This window comes from Dendrobates tinctorius, unplaced genomic scaffold (genome assembly GCF_039654945.1).
Source record: "Dendrobates tinctorius isolate UK_male_01 unplaced genomic scaffold, ASM3965494v1 ptg000069l, whole genome shotgun sequence".
Lineage (NCBI taxonomy): Eukaryota > Metazoa > Chordata > Amphibia > Anura > Dendrobatidae > Dendrobates > Dendrobates tinctorius.
The window spans coordinates 11396980-11418542 of NW_027361737.1; the positions used below are offsets into that span (position 1 = coordinate 11396980).

General features: G+C 42.9%; 1 protein-coding gene and 1 long non-coding RNA gene across 5 annotated transcripts in view; one reads left to right on the forward strand and one right to left on the reverse strand.

Moving 5' to 3' along the window:
* The window catches only part of LOC141095210 (uncharacterized), a 79529-nt gene extending 64082 nt beyond the window's left edge, over nucleotides 1–15447 (reverse strand). The window contains exons 1-2 of the long non-coding RNA XR_012233335.1: nucleotides 15391–15447; nucleotides 14873–15023 (exon numbers count right to left, since the gene is read on the reverse strand). This is a non-coding gene — a long non-coding RNA (uncharacterized lncRNA). The remainder of the gene's footprint in view (nucleotides 1–14872; nucleotides 15024–15390) is intronic.
* The window catches only part of SPSB4 (splA/ryanodine receptor domain and SOCS box containing 4), a 194406-nt gene that overhangs the window by 23940 nt on the left and 148903 nt on the right, over nucleotides 1–21563 (forward strand). The window contains exon 1 of one of the 4 annotated variants that reach the window (XM_073581092.1): nucleotides 13195–13214. The exons of 2 other annotated variants lie outside the window; for them this stretch is intronic. The gene's annotated coding sequence lies outside the window, so the exon portion shown is untranslated. Of the gene's footprint in view, nucleotides 1–13194; nucleotides 13215–15575; nucleotides 15834–21563 lie in introns of those variants that run through there. One more of the 4 variants, XM_073581089.1, reaches the window with a different exon arrangement.

The following is a 21563-nucleotide window of genomic DNA, read 5'->3' on the forward strand; positions in this document are numbered from 1 at the left end:
AGTTTTGTTTCCATGTCTCCATTTGGTTTTCACAATGTTGAAGTGTTTGTGATTTTATTGCTATTCGATAAAACTACTTGAATAATCTTATGTATACTGTGACATGTTAAGTAGCACAAGTGGCTCTTTAGGGAAATGCATTAGTCCTTTGAACCTATAAATAAATGATATTTAAAGTGACTCTCCACCCCTGAACCTAAATGTTCAGTCACCATTCTTAAAGCCCACTCTTCTGCTGCTATTGCTTTCCTCTACGAGATCCTTGGCTATTCTATTGTCTGAGATGGACACTTTGGGGGTGTTTTAACTACTCATCCCCTGCATTTCGATCTGGTTGGAAGGACTAGCAGATATGAGGATGATACTGAGTCAATTCTGCGGTAGATGAAAAGGGAAAAGAAGTATACATCATGGGAATTGTGTGGTCAAATTTAAGATTTAGTTGATGGGTCACTTTAGGATTGATCACTATGTATGTTAAATAACTACATAAAATGCACACGTCTCCACTGTCAGGAAGTTAAAGGTGGCCATTGTGTGTGTGTGCATGCGCGTGTGTGTTTACAGTATGTACACTACCTGTCAAAAGTATGGGCACACCTGTTTACACAATGGTTTTCCTTGTTCTTATTGTAATGTGCACATTGTAGATTCAGACTGAAGATAGGAAAAGCAAGAATGACCACATACAGAAAATAGGAGGAAAGAAACGCATGTAAATCAAGCTAAAATATGTGTTAGACCTTAGATTCCTTAGATTTTACTTACGGTACTCTTCTCAAGCATCTCCATTAGGTAGTCACTTGGAATGACTTTAAATGAACAGATAGGCTTCATCAAGAGTTCATTTGTGGAAACACCATCTTTCAGAAAGTGTTTGCGACCATCAGGTGTGTTTTGCAAGTGTTGTTACATGGTTTCATACAGCGCAAAGGAAAGAATTCCAGAAGGAATACCGTCCCCGGCTCCACGTTGTATAAAGTGGTGTAAGAATAAGAGTTTATACAAGATACTTACGTGAGTCAAAGTGCCGGCCTTTCCTCTTCCTGAAGCTTGCACCAAGGACTGTGTTTTCTTGTTTTCCAACACCACCTCATCTCACATCGGTATGCCGGAATCTGTCTGACATCGGTATGCCGGAATCTGTCTGCCATGACATGACTGCATATAATGGGTGAAGAGATAGCAGTTGTTTTTGGGCCTGGATGCAGCAAAATGGCGGATGGTCGTTGGAAGGCTTTGTTAAAGGTTATTGACTGTTCTAGATTTCGCATTAGGACCTTCAAAATATGTCCTTGTATCCTAGTTAAAACCATCTCAACTTCTGTGTAATGTTAAGTGGAAGTCATTTCTATTTAATATGAAACCTCTGCAGATTACTTCTATGTATTTTAAAACTATGTTATTTTGCCTTTTCATTCTAATGAATACATTTACATTTTATGTAGGCAGCATGTTATAGAGCAGGAGAACCTGAGTAGATTTATATATAATTTTGCATGAAAAGATTCAGTATATCTTGTTTATTCATTTAAATCTTTCTCTGCTTAAGAGTCCAGTGGGCAGTGCTATTCAGTAAATGACAGCTTTCACTGTAGGACCGTGCACATTGAGAAAGTTGTCAATCACTAATGATCTCAAGCTGAACTCCTAAACAAAAAAAGATTAGGGATGTAAATAAATAAGAAAATGATTTTTTATTCCTTAAAAATCTAAATATCATTCTACTCAACTCTTCTTGAGTTATATCCCAGTATCCTCAGATAGACCTGCATGTGTAATGTGATGGGTTCCTTTAAAGACGGAAAGTAAAGATGAAGGGTAAATCTGAAAGTAAGACAAGGCACAGAAAGCAAGTAAGGCTGAATGAGGGCTGCAAGCCTGGAAGAGATTCCATCGTGACTGAGTTTGAGTAGGAGTGTAAAGGGTTAAAATAAGTGTGGAGACATGTGGAGAAGGTGGGGTGGAGTTTAGGGTCAGCCTTTGATCAGATAAGGTGGTTATAAAAGCAAGGGACTGTTAATGATGAGGCAGCCATAATTGATGCAGCCACCACAGAAGCTCTCACCACCCTCCACTTTTATATCTAACTTGGTATTTGTGGGTAAAAAGTAGATAGTTTTAGAGTGTTTTTATCTGCGATGGGGTGTCTTTGTAATAGTGGAATTGCTCTCTAACTTTGTCATGGCAGTGGGAAGGGGTGTCCTTGAAGTTGGAGATACAGTTCATATGGGAGGATTGGGGGGGAGGGCCGGCGATGGCTCTGAACCCTGTCATGTGGACTCAATTCAGTCATGGTGGGTAGTGGAACACATGCATAAATGGACCTTTATGGTCCCACGTGTAGTGGCTATCATTAGACGTCAGGTTCTTTTTTTTATTACGGTGCCTCTGAGCAGGTGTGGAATCAGCTAGAAGTAATAAAGTGGGCTCGCAAGACTTATTGGGTTTCGAGGGCCATTCCCCTTCCATTGGTTGGGATATTTGGGGATAGATATTGCTAAACTAATCTTTATTTATGTTGTATGTTTTGATAAAAGGCCAATTCATTCCATTCCGCTTTGTCTACTCACTTTATTTTAGGAGAGAATTAGAAATTCAAGGTTATGAAGAAAAATTATTGCTGGGGGGTGGTGACTGGGCAGGAGGTAGGAAATGGAATATGCTGGGGTGACTTGCCAATACCCTCTGTCATGAAGCTGGGAATGACATAGAGACAAAGTCTCGACCTGACAGATAGAAGTTAGAAACTTGGCACTCAACTTATGATAAGGAAATCCAGATTTTTTTATTTAGGCAGTCACAAAAACAGAGGACGTTTCGGTCCCAGTTGGACCTTCATCAGCCCGACTGCAGTATGAATGAGTAAGTATAGATACAGGGCTAAATGTGCCTGTAGGTGAAGGTGGCGTAGCAGCAACCGTAACTAGAGTTTAGTCCTGCAAATATGAGAAGGGGTGTATAGGTCAAAGCTGACCAAAAGCAGGGATTTGAAAAGCAGGCGCTGTGCTTAGCCTCTCCTATACTGACCCGGAATCCACCGTTGTCAGATCAGATCTTGTAATAAGCAATTGGGTAAGAAAGTTTAAGATATGGCGGCGCCCACTGTCCTTGGCCCCTTTTTTGTACCAGTGTTTTATTGTTAAGTGACTTATATTTCATATCTTTATGATTTTGTATTAATTTACACATATTGTATGCTTTATATCTGGGTGGCATGACCCCTTTTTTGGAATAATGGTTCAGTATATGTATCATACATCTATTTTAATGGAATGTTTTTAATAATTATTTTAATAATGACTTAATAAATAATATTTTCTTTGGGACTTATGGTCGTTTGTGCTTTTGTAAGTTTGTTTGTTTCTATTACGACTGTCCTATAAACAGTCCAATATTGGTCAGCGATATATTATTAGTTATTATTGCTTATTAACACTATTACAAATATATAGGAAAATTTCGCTGTCTCTCCTTATCTTTTTCTTTTTATACTGCATATTGTGCAGGGTTAAACAAAGGAAGACCTCACTTCACATACGCATGGAATGATCTGTGATAGATTGTTTGGTGCAGATAGGCTGTCATTGTTCTCGGATGCACAGGTTGTGTTTACAGCCGGACGTTGAGCTGCCGGGAATGATGATGACCATTTTGTGATCGGCAGCCTGTTTGGACTGCACGATTATCATGTAACGAGTGTTCAAAGGTAGTTAGTGTAAATGCACTTTTAAAGTCCATCCAAAACAATCAAAGATTTTGCAGTCAACATTCTTTAAAAGCTTTAGATTGTTATTGAGAAAAATTGGGCAAAATTCTTCATATGTTGGAAAATATATTTGTGCGACTGCCTCACAAAAAGTTCTCTTAAGGTACTGTCACACTTAGCGATGTACCAGCGATCCCGACCAGCGATATGACGCAGTCAGGATCGCTGGTACATCGCTAAGTGGTCGATAGTGAGCTGCCACACAGGCAGATCTCACTAGCGACATCTCTGGAGACGGGGATCGCTACTTACCTGTCACACTAAGCGATCCTGCGTCCTCCCGCCCGACTCCACGCTTGTCGCTTGTCTTCACAGCAGGAAGCCCAGCAGGAAGCTGACGACGAGAAACAGTCCTGAACGTTCTCGCGCGATCAGCGATAACCAGCGGGGGAGCCGATCGTAGGTAAGTATCAGACACAGCGATATCGCTAGCAATATCGCTATAACGTCACTAGTTATAGCGATATTGCTAGCGATATCTCTTAGTGTGACTGGCCCTTTATGGTTTGAAAATGGTTTAGTTATCAGATTGGGGAAAAGGCCTAATGCCTTTACACTCTACTCACCCCATGATCTTGCCTTCCTTACTAAATGGAGCCCATTAAACTGTGACAGATTCATTTTTTGATGGATCCAAACAGACCGTGAAGGATTTTTTTTTTACAGTGAAATTATCCTACTCTACTTTTTTTTTTACTAAAAAAATGGTAAAGCTTGACAGAAACCTTGACGTGTTACACCCAATCCCTCTTGCATGCTCAGTTTGGCTAAATGTGCATGAGTTCTCAGTAGGAACAAAGGAGTAAGCCAATCCCAGACACCACTGTTGGTGGTTTGTCTTCCCTGAAAACCAAAGTATTGGGGTTGAAACTCAATACATCAATTGTCGGGCAGAGTCAGGAGTCAATAATATAATAGTTGGGTTCTACAAAAATTGTCAGGTTCTCCTAGCTTTGTCCAAATCTGTATAGTAGCATCTAGATTGTCAGAAGGTTCTGCCACAAATGAAGCCAGTAATATCAGGATCATGGGACGAATGCTAATGACAGTTCTTCCAGCAGTTACTCTTAAAGGCCTCACACACACAACCCATTTGTACAGAGCCGTAGTAGAACAACCACAGAGGTGAACAAGGTCTCGTGTATATTTTTCTATATGATTTCAATGTCTTGTACCTTGTATTCCTCACATTTTTCACAGAGGCATAAAGAGGTTTATGAACTAATTCTGCATTAACCCGACAGAGTAAAAATTTGGTATGCTCTATTGCCAGGCGACTTATGGCGCTATTTTTCCCATTAAGCAAACTCAATGGTGCATAAGAGATCCAAGTAGGACTCCGCTGTGCACATTGCCATGGTCATTTGCTATAGTCTGAATTGTATACTTGCGTACTAGTCTGAAGGTGGTGATCCATTGGTCCCGAGTTACGGGTCACACCCTGTAATCTGCAGATCATCTCTCTGGAATGTCAACTGTTATTCAGCTATAATTTAACATTAAGACACGCAAAGTTGCAATTTCAATGAAAGCGTTCCATTCGTCTCCGTGCAGCCGTACCATGAGTGTTCCCACTGATTACATTGGAACAGCTGTATTTTATTAACTGACGTACTGTGTAATTATAACTATGCAACCGGCACATTTTTCATGACATAACTAAGAATTATGTTTTGTTAGTTCTGGAAACTCATAAGCATGAATAATTTCCCCAAAACTGCCCGCCGACCCGTTTGTGATTAAGGTATGACATGTAATGGATGCATTTGATGTTTTCCTTTTACATGTCACAGTTAGGAAAGACAATTTAATGACAGTGACAGAATCAGTATTTATTAGGAGTGCCATCACTTAGGCCCCATTGACAAGACACATTGCTTGCTCTCAATAACCTTTTGTGGATTTACAAGGTTGGAATTCTAATTTACAACCTGTAAGGGCCTAGTTCAGGAAACATGCTCACTAGATTTTACCACTAACTCAAATTTTTGACATCTTGCTTCAAAAATGTATTTAATTCGATGTAAAACCACAAAACTATTGCTCATGATGAGCTTAAATTGGAGAATTGCAGTCCACAATCGTATAGTAGACCTTTGGCTCTTCCCTGTTCAGATTCCTTGATGCTCCTTAGAGGTTGTCCTATCTAGATATCTTCCTTGATCAACTGATTGCCGCAGAACTGCCTAATTTTACCCCTGCTAACTAGCTGGGTAGAAAAGTAGTTATTGAACTGAAGAGTCATGATTGAGATGAGTTCAAAGAGCAGTGGATATTCTTCATAGTTGTTCTCTGTTTTAGTTCTTAAAGGGGGGAGCGAGAATGACTGTCTCTCCTCTATGGCATCTATATGTTTTTAATGGGGTATATGGTAAAAGGATGTCCTATTTAATGATAAAATCCAACAAAATTGATTATTCTGATATATTATATAGACATGTCAGGTATTTGTGGTTTCATCAACCAAGCTTTATTCCAGTTTTCAAAATTAAAGGAAAGTACGACTCTGAAAAGGGTCTGCTAAGAAATGCAAGCAAAAACTTCCTACAGTTTATGTCAATGGGTCCTGTGCTACAAATTCTAAGCCGCACATACATATTGGAGTGAAGTAGTCCAAACCCACCTTTCCAACTTTCTAACTACAAATGATATCAGGGGAGATACCAATCGGAAACTTTATGTTCGGACACTCGCTCTTTTTGTTCTCCCTAGAGATAAGCCGCTGCCAGAGGTGGCTGGCCAATTTAGACGTACTAATAATAATACCCATTATATAAATGATTGTCTACAGGAAAGACCAACCGCAAAGAACGATTGTTAATACGATCATTCTGTGTGCATAGAACATCATTTTATCGGCAGCACATCTAAGGATTACACACAAGACGGTGACAAGTTGCTAACGATTCTGAACCCTACCTGGAAATCATCGCATCCTATGAACGAGCAATTAGCTCATTCATCGGGGTCATTGCCGGCCTGTTTACAGAGGACGATATTCGATAACGGGCCTTAACTCTGCCCTTCACATGAAGAACACATGCACATTTGAGTCAAAAATACATATTTCCTTATTGAAACTGGAGAATATCAATGTGGTCTTAAGTTGGGTCTATTTTCCCCTTTAATGCGTTTCATTAGATTTGTAGGGTGCACTGAGACGTATAACAAGTGTCATGCTTGCCAGGCATTGTGCATATACAGGTTCAATTATTTCATTTTCTTATAGCTTGGTTTATGTAACTCTTTATGCTATTTGTTCACAATACTTAATGCATTACTCCTATCTTGACTATAATTTCCACGCTATAAATGTTATTAAATGATTAATCGTACATACGCCTGATCTGTGACAATTGATGATTGATTGGTTTGGAAACTTGATTTCACGCTACCAGATTTCATAACTTTATCACCTCATTTGAAGCTGGCAATTTGGGACTTTAGGCGAAAAAGGATTCAATGCACAGTGTTGTTCCATTCCAAAACACCCTTTTTGTTAAAGGGAATCTATCAGCAGGTTTTTGCTATGTAATCTGAGGGCAGCATGAGGTAGGGGTTAAAACATTGAATTCAGCGATGTGTCTGTGGCGCCCCTGAGGCTCAGTCGCCACAGAGGTACTGCACCTCCTCCTGAGGTGTGGTGCCCCACCATCCAGGTAAGTTGGAGGCTCCTGACCACGCTCCAACACTCGCACCCCACACTACACGGTAGTTCAGCAAAGCCACATTGCAGCTCCCTGCTTGGAGTGTAGCAGAGCACCTTTGGTGGCTCCCTGCTTGGAGCACGAAACGTGCTGGGAGGTGGGTGGAGTTGAGAATACATAAAAGAGCGGAAATGTTGAGGATTACAGGTCAGTCTTGGAGAGGAAGCCACTCAGAGAGGAGTGAGGAAAGAAGATCCCTGAGAGAGGGATGGAGGAATGAGGTGCTGCAGCAGACCTCAGTGACCTGGGTCTGCTGGCACGGGAAAGGAAAGAAGGAGAAAGACATTGAACTGGAACCTGATCTTCCATAAGAGAGAGAGATTAGTACGGAACGAAGGAGTAAAAGGGAACAGAGGACGTGGGTTAGGAGAGAACCCTGCCTAGAAGTTCTAAGCGCAAGGCCGAGGCCCGGTCCGAGGTTGTATGGATGCTAATGGTCCTGCAGCAGACAACGGTGGAGTAGTGGGCTGTAAATGCACTACTCCCATCTAAGACTTGGGGGCACAACAGCAACTTGGATAGTGAGCCGGGACTCAGGAGTGAGGAGTCCCCGAAGCAGGCTACAGCTGTCTGCTGTACAAGTAGAGTTCTTGGGAACATCTGTCAGGAGGAACTCCAGTGTAACTCAGTACTAGGAGATCTTCACACTTAAAGGCGCTATAAGAGGAGACGTTCAGAAAGGTACATGTTGGCGGAGCGTTGGAAGGAAGCATTCCATTTGACCTGGAGGTTGATTGAGCCTCTGACCCGGAGGACACAGTACGGAGGCAGGCACCTGTGTGTACTACAGACTGTGAGTAAAGCTTTGGAACTACAAGCCCTGGTGTCCTCCATTGATTCTTGCGTCAACACACCCAACACTGCTACATTTGGGTACCAACTTCCACACCGCTTGTGCCTCTCCGCTAACTCCACATCTACACTACCCTGGGGCTATAGCTTCACCTGTGGGGAGCTTCACCATCTTGGCTGCAACACACCACCAGCCCCAGAGGATCTGCCAGCAGCGTCGGCGTAACATCTCACTTGCCGAACACCACAGGTGGCGTCACGAACTATTCCATTAACTACATTCCACCATTCACACTCCCCCCCAATTAATTGGGCGCCCAGGGCCACGGACCGGGTCACCGCTGCTGTGACACATCCCGCCGACATCGGCCCGGTACCGAGTACCCCACGGCCCTGGGAGGGCGACTCGTCACTTATCAACTGTGTGCTGTTGCTTACTGATAATGAAGGTATTATCACTAGGACATTATCACTGCTGTGACTAGCTGGCTTGTGAGCAGTTGTACGACTCCGCCTCTTTCTGTAATAAGCAGCTCACTGTCAATAGATTATGTGCATAGAGATTCTGGTGTGGTCGGGTTTAGCTTTTCAGCTCTGCTGCATGCTACATCTAAGAACACTGTTTGTGTCACAACTGTTGCACCCAGTAATCTAAGTGATACATGGTTAGATTCAGGGTCTCTTTTCCTACATCATGCTGCTCTCAGATGAGGTAGCAAACACCTGCTGAAAGATTCCCTTTAAACAGTGTATGCCTTAGTAGTTTTTGTAGAAACAGAGGAAATGGGAGAGTTTTTGAATGCAGTGCTGCAAAGATTTTCCGTACATATTAATTAGGTAAAAGACTATCTGACCATTTTAATTTTTCAGGTTTAAAAAGGGGGATTTGTTTATCTTTTTGGTTTTGGAGGGAATAACTTTGAGCATATTTTTGTAAAAAAGACTCTTTAATTTGATGTGAGATCTCAGGTTTTAAAGGGATCTGTTTGATTCAGCAGAGTTGGAAGCCATGGTATTGATTACACAATACAAACACTTAAGTAGAAGAAACATTATTTTTTTTGTTACTCTTTTTAAAGGGGTTGTTCACTACTTTGCACCAGATTGCCTCTTCTACCATTACTTATCTTGCCTCCTTCCTGGTGTGTAGATACAGGTCTTGGGTTCAGGGCTGACATCAGGCATTGCTGCCCTTACTGGCGTATGGGTCTCAATGAGCAGAAGAGGCTTGCAGCGAACCCTCTATCCCCTGCTCACCAGGCCCCAGCGATTCTGCCGGCTCTGTAACTGCCCGTGGGTCACTGTATTACCTGTACGCTTACACTATATACAGAGCTCCTGTGTATAATGTCACTGGTGATCACTGTGTTACCTGTACACTTACACTATATACAGAGCTCCTGTTTATAATGTCACCGGTGATCACTGTATTACCTGTACGCTTACACTATATACAGAGCTCCTGTGTACATTGTCACTGGTGATCACTGTGTTACCTGTACACGGACACTGCATACTAAGTACAGATCTCCTGTGTATAATGGCATTAGTATTGTGTTTTTTATTAATGATCAGTATTGTAGTATTTGGTCACTATGTGGTGGTGATATGTGGTCCAGTCATGGTGTGGCAGTATCTGTTCTTTGTATATGCTATTATTTGATTACTATGTGGTGGTAATATGTGGTCTGGTCATGGCGTGGTGGTATTTGTGCCTTGCATGTGGTGTTATTGGTCATTTTAAAAATTGAAAAATAAATAAAAATATACATAAAATTGGATATTTTAACAAATGTTTAATAAGTCACAGTAGAGTACAGCCCAGCCAGAGGAGTCTACCTTGTCGTTGTGGCGGATTACAAAAATCTTTTGGCCAAAACAAAAGCTGCTGGCTATGTTTGTGAACTGGTGATGGGAACTGTTAATGTGTGATGGGGAGGACATGGTGCAGAAGTGGAGTTTTTCCAAGAGAGGGCAGTGGAACTGTGGAATGTTTGAGTGGTGGAGTCGGGGCTAGGGTGGAGCTTCAAGGGGGCCCTGAAAATGTTGCTATTATGAGGCCCCGAAATACCTAGTGGCAGCCCTGCTTGTGATCCTGCCTGTCAGCTTTGCCCTAGCTTCCTGTGACGTTTTGTCCCATGGTTTCTCCTTCCAGCCGACATCTTCAGACAGAATATCACAGTGATGTCAGTGGGAGGCTTCCTGAACAGGGCTGTGGAAGGCAAGACACACATGCTGCAGATTCTGTCAAAGGTTAAAGGATGGAAAGTTGTAGGAAGGCAAAGCTGTCATGCAGGGTCATGTGAATGGAACAAGATAAGCAAGTAAATGTATTTAGGAAAATGTTCTTTTTTCAGGCATTAGTTAGATAGAAGGACAGGGAAACTGTTGTAAATGTAAGGGATAATCCCTTTAATCATGAAAATAGTGCTGTATACTGATAGCTCTTTCTTGATTGGATTATATCCCTCAATTTAATGGGCAGGACATTGCTAGCAACCTATATGTGGCACTAGAGTGTCAATTTTCATTTTTTGGGAGAAGAGCAATTTGGCATACTTTTCCCAGAGAGCATTGCTTGTAAAGGGGGTTTTACACATAGCGATATCACTAGCAATATCGCTAAAACGTCACTGGTTTTGTGACGTTATAGCGATATTGCTAGCGATATCGCTATATCTGATACTTACCTCCGACTGGCTCCCCCGCTGGTTATCGCTGATCGCGCGAGATTGGGCGGCTCCATTTCTCGTCGTCAGCTTCCTGCTGGGCTTCCTGCTGTGTGAGACGAGCGACGCTGGATGTGGGTAGGAGGACGCCAGGATCGCTGTGTGTGAAAGGTAAGTATCGTGCGCTGCGTCTCTGCTGCATCGCTGTGAGATCTTTCTGTGTGAAAGCTCACTAGCGATCATTTAGCGATGCACCAGCGATCCTGACCGGGTCGTATCGCTGGTCGTATCGCTGGTGCATCGCTAAATGAAAAAGGGCCTTTAGACTCCATACATCCATCTGGATTTCCACAAGGAGAATCGGCACCTTCCAAGAGTTATGTACATTTCAATATTTTGGGATCTAGTTCTGGCTTTGGGTAAAAAACTGCATCTAATATGCCATGTGTTAATCTAGTCCAGTGTTCCTCAAGTCCTCAAGAGCCACCAACGGCTCATGTTTTCAGGATTTCCTTAGTATGACCCAGGTGATAATTGCAGTACCTGCATGGGCAATAATTCCATCACCTTGGCAATACTAAGGCTATGTGCACACGTAGTTTTCGGTGGTGCAGATTTTCAAAAAGACCTGCGGTTTAGCCCTGCGGTTTCACACCTCTACAATGGAGGAGATGTGAAACCGCAGTGGATTCCGCACAAAGAATTGACATGCTGCGGATTGTAACCTGCAGCAAATCCGCGCGGAAAAATCCGCAGCATGTGCACAGCGTTTTTCAGTTTACCATTGAAAACAATGGTACTGTACAACGCACCTAAATCTGCTGCGGACCCGCAGGGCCAGAAACGCTGCGGATCCGCAGCAGGATCCGCAACGTGTGCACATAGCCTAATGAAATCCTGAAATCATGACCTGTTGGCGGCTCTTCTAGCCCATATATGCGAGGTCCATCTGTTCTATTGGTGTTGACCGGAGATCATTTCCTCAAATATAGAAGAGAGGACAGAAGTACAGAATGAGCAATGTATAAATTAGGCACCATCTATTCTCACTGAAACCAGACTACTTGTATGGGCATCTTTAGGGCTTTTTCAAGTGATACTGAGTATTTTGCTAGGTACTAGTGGCGTTATAGTTCCTTTAATATTACTATAAAAAGTTGGTATGATATAGGAAAAAATGTAATTGTAAATCTAGTTTTCAGGTCATAGGAACTAAACTTTGCATATATTTCTTGTATACATTGAACATCTTTGCTTTGTTCTTACAAGGGGAATCTTCCAGCTGGGATGGTGGTTACACAATGTGTAATAGACTGGCAGGGCTTCCGATCACAGTCACGTCACCTGCTGGGATGTTGGTGACATTAGTCTTCCTACAGTGCTGCGATTCTGCAGACATCTCCATTAGAGCCTGCTGTTTGACGGAAGCAAGCCCTAGCATTGAGCTCGGGGTCTGGAACGTAAGGATGAACTTCAGAGAACATTTTTATCTGAAATGTGTTTCAACAAATCTTCTCATATGTGAAATGAAAACGCTAAAAGAAAGTGTTGTGCTCCATCTCTAAACATTAGCTTGAAAGAGGCCGGTAGCGGCCGAAACGTTGGCATGCATTTTGTTGCTATTGATTTTTAACAATGGATTAAAAGTTAATTTTTTTTCACAGAAGAATTGAGTTCAGTGCTTCGTTTTTGGTAGAGTATTTGGTTATCTGGCTTGATAAGAGGCAATACTGAAAAAACATAGAAAAACACTAATGGTGCATAAGAACCTTCTCTACTGATTGCTGACATTAGTAATATGGGACCAGTATATTAAAAAAAAAAAAGGCGAGTCCATCTAAAAAAAAAAATAAAAGAAGTGTGTAGCAGAGAAAAAAGAAAGAGAGCAGCATCCAATTCGGGTGAAAAAAGGGATTGAAATTTTATTCTGCCATCATCACATACAACGATTCGACCACAGCATGGTACTTGAAAAAGACCATGCTGTGGTTGAAACGTTGTATGTGATGATGGCAGAATAAATTTTCGATCACTTTTTTCACCCGAATTGGATGCTGCTCTCTTTTTTATGTGGATACTTCTGTCCAATTGGGTCCATGGACATTGAGCGTGCATCCTGATCATTCCTGTTGTGCTGTCGGGTGTTCTTCTAAGAAGTGTGTAGCAGATCTTTGGTCACTGATTGCCTGCAGCAGTCAAGGGACTCGGTTTATATCACAAAACCAGTGAGGGACACATGACTGAGAGCGAAGGAAGGCCGTCCGGTCTGGGAGAGAAGTATACTTTATTTTTATTACACTAAGTACTCTAGAGTCATTCATAAGGGGTTGTCATGTAGTAGACAATTCCTTTAAAAAATATCTTCAGCCTTTTATTAATTAATAGAGTATCTGTCTCAGGAAAAAGTGGATGACAACCAATATTCCCACAATAGTTGTCAAAGATCTTTTCTAAAATTGTTACTGTCACATCTTTGCAGCCATTTAGTGATAAATTCCCATTCTTATATCATGCCAAACTGTACATGTACATGTGGAGAATGACATACCGGCTCTGGCATGCCAGTGTATGGAGGCTTATCCTGTAAAGCTTCCAACAGGTGGCGCTATGGAGTTCTAGTCCTTTTCCTCTCTGAAGAGGCAAGGTGCATATTAGGGCAGTAGTGAAACTGTGATGATTCTTGTATGTGCTTTTATGTCACCCATTTTACCGTCACTGATGTGGTAGTAAGGTAGGGAAATTTTCTGCTTGCTTCCAGGTTTCCTAATAAATTCCAGCTGCTTATTAAGGATCCCTGCAGCGGACAGCTTTCGTAAGCACATTTATAGGGGACCTATTGACCAAAGTGGACAAATCTTTAAAAAGTTGACAGCTTGTTTTGCATTACACATCACTATCATATAGCAGAGATTTGTACAGGGAATTTATTTGGCTACATCAGTCCTTTACCCTGTGGAGCTTATAAATGTCCTAATCACAGGTACTCTAGGGATAGTGTCTGGTGCTATAAGGCTGAGTTCACACTGGGCGTTTTTGCCGCTCTTTTTGCCAGCCTAATAGCCATTTCCCTGCCCTACACTGATAGTAACATACAAGAAGATTCCTAATATAAAATGGAAATAATTGTACATGTATTTAATATAAAATGGAGATAATTGTTCATGTATTTAATATAATATGGAAATAATTGTACATATGGATTTATAAGTCGACCACGCACCACATTGGTTTAATCACATTTAATTCAATGCCAGTTACAATGTGTTTCTCATCTCCATGAAATTAGAAATAAAATTGCCTGATCCCGCAGTGCATTATAATATTTGTGTCACATTTCTGGAAGCTTGTTCACTCATTAACATAACCACATAATCACTATGTCTGTACTGGCGGACACAGACAGAAGAGGGCCCCTGTGCAAGAGCAGTATATGGGCACTCTGCAGCCTAATCGCTCCTAATATTGCACAATTCCACCTGCTTTGGATGTGAAAATGGCCCCCTGAGCTCCTGGGCCCTTGTGCTGCTGCACAAGTTGCACCAGTGATCTATCCACCCCTGTCTGTACCTTCAGACATCGACATTAAAGCCAAAATATATTTCCGTCTCCAAAATATGAGGCTGACGCTCCCATGTCTGCTGCGGATGTGCAGCGAGAGTGCCGAAGATCTGCGTGAGGAGTAACCCCACTCTCATGCAATGAGGCTAATTCTTGGCTGTTCCAGGAAGAGTCTATGGAAATAATGTGCTAGCTTTATTGTAAGAAGGATTGTGATTGGATTTCAGACAGATTTGGGCTGTGTGCACACAGTGAGTTTTTGAAGCCGCGTATTTTCGCGGATCAGAAAGCGCAACATCTTACAGTTCCAGCAAAGTGGATGGGATTTATAGAAATCTCATGGCCACTGTGCTTCCTTATACTCAGCATAAACTGACCTGCGGTGAGGGTTTCAAATCCGCAGCAAGTTGATCTCTCTTGCGGGTACGCCGAGTTTTATGTGCAGATGTTCCCCACCGACTTTCATCAGATGTGGAAAATCCACAGGTAGAAAAATGCGCATGCCTCAGAAACGCATGTAATCTGCACCTAAGTATATAAAGTTTTGTCAAAGACAAATACCAAGAAATATAAAAAATAAAACAGCTTTATTTAAAGCATGACATACCAAAAAGAGACAAAAAAGGCAGTGTCAAAAACACAATTAAAATGCATGCTAAAAAAAAGCCTCAAAAATGCAATGAAAAACTGTAAGTAACCAAATTTAAATAATAGGTGCAACATCAAAAACTCGCCAAAATCTGCACCAAAATTACAAAGTGTGATTATACCTCATGGCTGGTGAAAACGCACTGCTGGTAATGAGAAATCTAAATAGTACCGTAACTACATTTTTATTTATTTGTAGTAAACCAACAGTACTTGTGTAGATAAAACATTTTCAAATATATCTTACTAGAGAAAAATGCCTTTTCCATATTCCTCTCACTTCTTGTTTCCTTGCGCTGATGAGTCACTTAACAAAGGCTCACATCTATGTCTTAAGTGAGGGATCAGTTTACACCTGCTGCCTATAGAAGTCCATGGATGAGGTGAGTGCTGAATGAGGCTTTTAGTGACTAACTGAAGAAGGGGGGAAGACTGCTAAAATGTAGAACACAAATTGTATAATTGCCTGAAATTGTGATATTTCTTATGTACACACGCAACAGTGTATCATGAAAAGCAGGTACAGACTGGGACTGAAATTCAGCCCTGGCATTTGAAATCACACAGGCCCATGCTGTCCCCATCCCCAAGCTCCAGATGGGATATATTACTACTAATATTACCCTGGATGGAGGAAAGCAAAATTTACTACAAGACCAATATTTCTAATGATACCAGTGGCCTGCTGGGGTAAGTCAGTGACTTTGTGCTTCGTCACAGCTCTTAACAGTATGGGTGTCTTGAGAACACCAATTCTTTTAACAACATAGCAAACAAGGCAGCCCATGAACTGGCATTTTGCAGAATTGCCAGATGTCCAGTCCGACCCTTATGAAAAGTTACCTAAAAATGCAATTACACCTCATGGTGGATTGTATGTTAGAGACGATCTGTCAATGTTTCCTGAATAATATCACTGTGCCCCAATAGACTTAACCTGTGATATCATCTCCTGTTGCTTCATTTTTATGCTGAAAAATTAGAAAGTTTTGTGACAAAGGATTATAATGGATTAATAATAGTGAAAAAAAATTAACATAATATGATTTTAGCTTTCTAAAATTCCCTGAAAAAACCCCTGAAAAGATAGTTTTGTTTTACTTGCTGTACTTGGCATTTCCATACATCAGAAGCCCCTCAATGTGGACCCCTGTGAGGGAGGCAGGGGCAAAACTACAATTTACCATGCACTAATCTTTTGTCAGCAGGGGATGTGCAGCAGCGTGAAGGGTAAAAACATCATGGCCACATGGGTTGAGCAGACATGCTTCTTCATTGAGCACAGAGGAGCTTTAGGAGAAAGGCATCATTTTTGTACTGTGTTTTTTTCTTTTTTTTGGGGGGGGGGGTTCATTTTCTTTTGTTTGTTTGTTTTTATAGCAAAAACAGTATGATCAGATAATAGCTAGGAGCCAGTAAAGAATTATAATACTGAACAGAAATATTGTATCTTTTTTGTTGTTATTATATGTTTCTAGGTTGTTGTTTTTTTAGCATTTACGACCTATTTTTCCAAAGCAGCATGCTGTATTTATGTATTTTTTTCACTAAATTTTCAGAAATCTACTATATATTTAAAAAAAAATGTCTGGGAAAAAAACAATGTTAAGAGTGTATAACAAAAACCGCATCTAAAACCTCAAGAAATGTATGGTGGGTTTTATTTTACAAGCACCTAAGAAGGGCCACAGAAAAAGTGTGTGTGACGCTTGCATAAAAAAAAGTCCATTATTTACTGAAAAGTGAAACAGTGATTGTGATTTGAGAAATCATAAAATCGTACAATCTGTGTTAGTTTTCACAAAACAACAATGCTAATATCTGCTTAAGATGTGACGTAGACAGGCTTAGGTGACATATCGGGAGATCACTAGAGATTTGTTGGAGTGAAGCACAACTGTTACCTTTGCGCTTTCTGCACACAGAGCATATGCTGATGTGGCCATTGTAATTAGAGCAGATATTATCAGAGGGGCTATGAAAGGAAAAACATGAAACAAATGAAAGGAAAAACATAATCCAAAGAGTAAAAGAAGGTTTTTATTTTGCCTCCTCGTCTTGTTCATCTCCAGTCATATAAATGTACTAGCTATGAACCCATTCTACGCCCGGGTGGTGAACATTTTTATTGGTATGTGGTCTCCCATCCCGGTATGTGCTGCCCCCCTCCTGGTGTGCATGGCGCCCCTCATCCCTATCCTGGTATACATGGTACCCTCACCCCCCCCAATCCTGGTAAGCATGGCACCCTATTCCTCATCCTAGTATGCATGGTCCCCTCACCCCCCAATCCTGGTATGCATGGTACCCCCTTATCCCTATCCTGGTATGTATGGTCCTCTCACCCCCCTATTCTGGTATGCATGGCCCCCTCACCCCCGCATCCTGGTATGCATGGCCCACTCACCCCCAATCCTGGTATGCATGGTCCTCTCACCCCCCTATCCTTGTATGCATGGTCCTCTCACCCCCCTATCCTGGTATACATGGTCCTCTCACCCTCCTATCCTGGTATGCATGGTTTTCTCACCCCCCAAACCTAGTATGCATAGTCCCCTCACCCCCCTATCCTGGTATGCATGCTACCCCTCACCCCCCAATCCTGGTATGCATGGTTCTCTCACGCCCCAATCCTGGTATGCATGGTTCTCTCATCCCCCAATCCTGGTATACATGGTCCCCTCACCCCCCTTTTCGTTGTATGCATGGTCCCCTCACCCCCCTTTCATGGTATGCATGGTCCCCTCACCCTCCTTTCATGGTATACATGGTCCCCTCTCTCCTCTTTTTCGTGGTATGCATGGTCCCCTCACTCCCCTTTCGTGGTATGCATGGTCCCCTCACTCTTTCGTGGTATGCATGGTCCCCTCACCCTCCTTTCTTGGTATGCATGGTCCCATCACGCCCCTTTCGTAGTATGCATGGTCCCCTCACTCCCCTTTCGTGGTATGCATGGTCCCCTCACTTCTCTTTTGTGGTATGCATGGTCCCCTCACTCCCCTTTCGTGGTATGCATGGTCCCCTCACACCTCTTTTGTGGTATGCATGATCCCCTCACCCTCCTTTCTTGGTATGCATGGTCCCCTCACTCCCCTTTCGTAGTATGCATGGTCCCCTCACTCCCCTTTCGTGGTATGCATGGTCCCCTCACCCTCCTTTCGTAGTATGCATGGTCCCCTCACCCCCCTTTCGTGGTATGCATGGTCCCCTCACCCTTCTTTCGTGGTATGCATGGTCCTCTCACCCTCCTATCGTGGTATGCATGGTCCCCTCACCCCCCCTTTCGTGTTATGCATGGTCCTCTCACCCCCCTTTTGTGGTATGCATGGTCCCCTCATCCCCTTTTGTGGTATGCATGGTCCCCTCACCCCCCTTTCATGGTATGCATGGTCCCCTCACTCCCCTTTCGTGGTATGCATGGTCCCCTCACCCCCCAATACTGGTATGCATGGTCCCCTCACCCCCCTTTCGTGGTATGCATGGTCCCCTCACTCCCCTTTCGTGGTGTGCATGGTTCCCTCACCCCCCAATACTGGTATGCATGGTCCTCTCACCCCCCTTTTGTGGTATGCATGGTCCCCTCATCCCCTTTTGTGGTATGCATGGTCCCCTCACCCCCCTTTCGTGGTATGCATGGTCCCCTCACTCCCCTTTCGTGGTATGCATGGTCCCCTCACCCCCCAATACTGGTATGCATGGTCCCCTCACCCCCCTTTCATAGTATGCATGGTCCCCTCACTCCCCTTTCGTGGTATGCATGGTCCTCTCACCCTCCTTTCGTAGTATGCATGGTCCCCTCACCCCTCTTTCGTGGTATGCATGGTCCCCTCACCCTTCTTTCGTGGTATGCATGGTCCTCTCACCCTCCTATCGTGGTATGCATGGTCCCCTCACCCCCCCTTTCGTGTTATGCATGGTCCTCTCACCCCCCTTTTGTGGTATGCATGGTCCCCTCATCCCCTTTTGTGGTATGCATGGTCCCCTCACCCCCCTTTCGTGGTATGCATGGTCCCCTCACTCCCCTTTCGTGGTATGCATGGTCCCCTCACCCCCCAATACTGGTATGCATGGTCCCCTCACCCCCCTTTCGTGGTATGCATGGTCCCCTCACTCCCCTTTCGTGGTGTGCATGGTTCCCTCACCCCCCAATACTGGTATGCATGGTCCCCTCACCCCCCCTTATCCTGATATGTATGGTCCCCCTCACCCCTATTAAACTACACACATACAAAAAAAAACATTTATACTCACCCTTCTTTCCTGTGCTCCAGCGCTGTCACGTTCTGCTGGAGGCCGGGGGAGGAGTCTGACACTGGAGTACGCGCATGCCCATAGCGCTGTCCGGCTCCATATTGCTGAAGACACACTGCAAATGTGTCTTCAGTAAAATGGCACCGGATCGCGCTATGCACGATTCTGACTGTACTCCTGCCCCGGTCTCCGGCCGAAGAGAAGCGCCGCAGCAACGCTCCTCCCTGTCAGGTAAGTATGTAAGTATGGCACCCTAGATCGCGGTATGTACGCATACCGCCATCTCCGGGCGCCATACACACTCTCACCGCTGGATGCCTCATTCTGTCTGGAGCTAGACTGCACAGTCTATAATGGCTTCGGACAGAGTGAGGCTTAGCCCGTTATAGATAACCTGCTTTGTCCCTGGCAGTAGAAACCTATTACTTTATTATTATTATTGTTATTTTTATAACGCCATTTATTCCATGGTGCTTTACATACACTTAGGCCTAATTCACACGTCCAAGTTTAAACAAGTACGTTAAAAAATGGTGCTGGTGTCATCAGTGTTTGGTGTGTATGTCTGTTTTTAACATCAGTGTGTCATCGATGGACATGAGGCCTTATTGGTAGGGGCCTTGCTATTTTACTAGATTAAAGGGAATCTGGCAGCATGCTTTTTCTCCCTCATCTGAGAACAGCCTGATGTAAGCAAAGATAAGCTGAATCCAACGATGTTACACTTAGATTACTGGGTGCTGCTTTTCTGACGTAATCAGAGCTTTTAGATTTAGCAATGCAGCAGAGCTGAGGAAGCTAGCTCAGCCCACACCAGGCTCTGTATGTACAATGTCTATAGACAGTGAGGTGCCTATCACAGGAGGGGGCGTGTCGGACAAGCATGCACGCGCTGCTGTGGCCCAGCAATTGTAAGCTTGTGTGCTAAAATAATCATTGCAAGCAAAGAAAACTACAGAGCTTGATATGCAAGGCATCACTGAAATCTGTGTTTTCACCCCTACAGCATGTTGTTTTCAGATTACATAGCAAAAACCTACTGACAGATTTTCTTTAAGGACAGGACTACACAGTGACTTTGTCCACGACATATAAGTCCGTATTCTCTCTAAATCAGAAATCATTACAAAGCAGTTAAAACACAGGATAACTACAGGGGGTCTTCCTGTAGGAGCTTGATACTAGCTCGCTCATGGGTGAGGGGGTGAATTTCTTCTCTGAAGGCTGAGCCCCCTGCTGAGTCAGGTGTCCTGTTATAGCTGCACAATGAAAGTGTGTTTATAATTCCATGCCAAATAAGATAGAAATGATTGACATGAAATTATATCTCCAATATTCTTCACAGTGACCACTGCCGACAATTGAGCTCGTTGATTGGCTGCAGTGGTCACATTTGCTGTAGTTATGAAATTTCCACTGCAACCTGTAAACAATGACTGAGAGCAGGTGAAGGTGCTGAAAAATGCTGTTTTTGTTGTTATTTTTATATAGTTCAGGCCTATCAGCTGAAAATCTTCAAAACCTTTCTGATATAATACATTGTGCTGTATTTGGATTTGTTCTCTTTACCCTGTGAAGTTCAGGGACAGTGAGCCCAGCTTGCTGCTTGCACTCCGTTCAGTTCAGGTTTACACTGCCTGAGGCTGTGGTTACATGCTACTCCCAGAATGGAAGACTATTCATGGCGAGAATCTGCATCTAGAATATATATATTGTACAGACTTTGTGGCTAAGTATGGAATTCTGCTTCTGCATGGTGCCCTTGTTTTATATCGTCACGAGTCTCTGGCTATAAAATAGTCTGTAGGAGTCAAAGAGTTTTTAGCAACTTATACTCCTGGCAGCTATTTACTTTTGCTGCACTTTGGGTGGGGAGGGTCATGGGGTCTCACACTAATTTATCTTTATTTTTATCATTGAATTCCTTGACCTTTCCAAACTTATGCACAGTCCTAACACATATTTATAACAATAAGGTTAAAGGTGCTGATGCGAAAAAACACAGGCATGGGGCATGAAGGATCTGTCACACAGTTCTCTAAGATGCCCCAAAATTTAATGAATAGCTATTGTGTGTGTGTGTGTGTATTTTTGTGTATTTAACTATGCCTCTGTTTTTGCATATTACTTTGTATGTCTTTGTGTCTGTGTGTATACATTTGTGTGTGT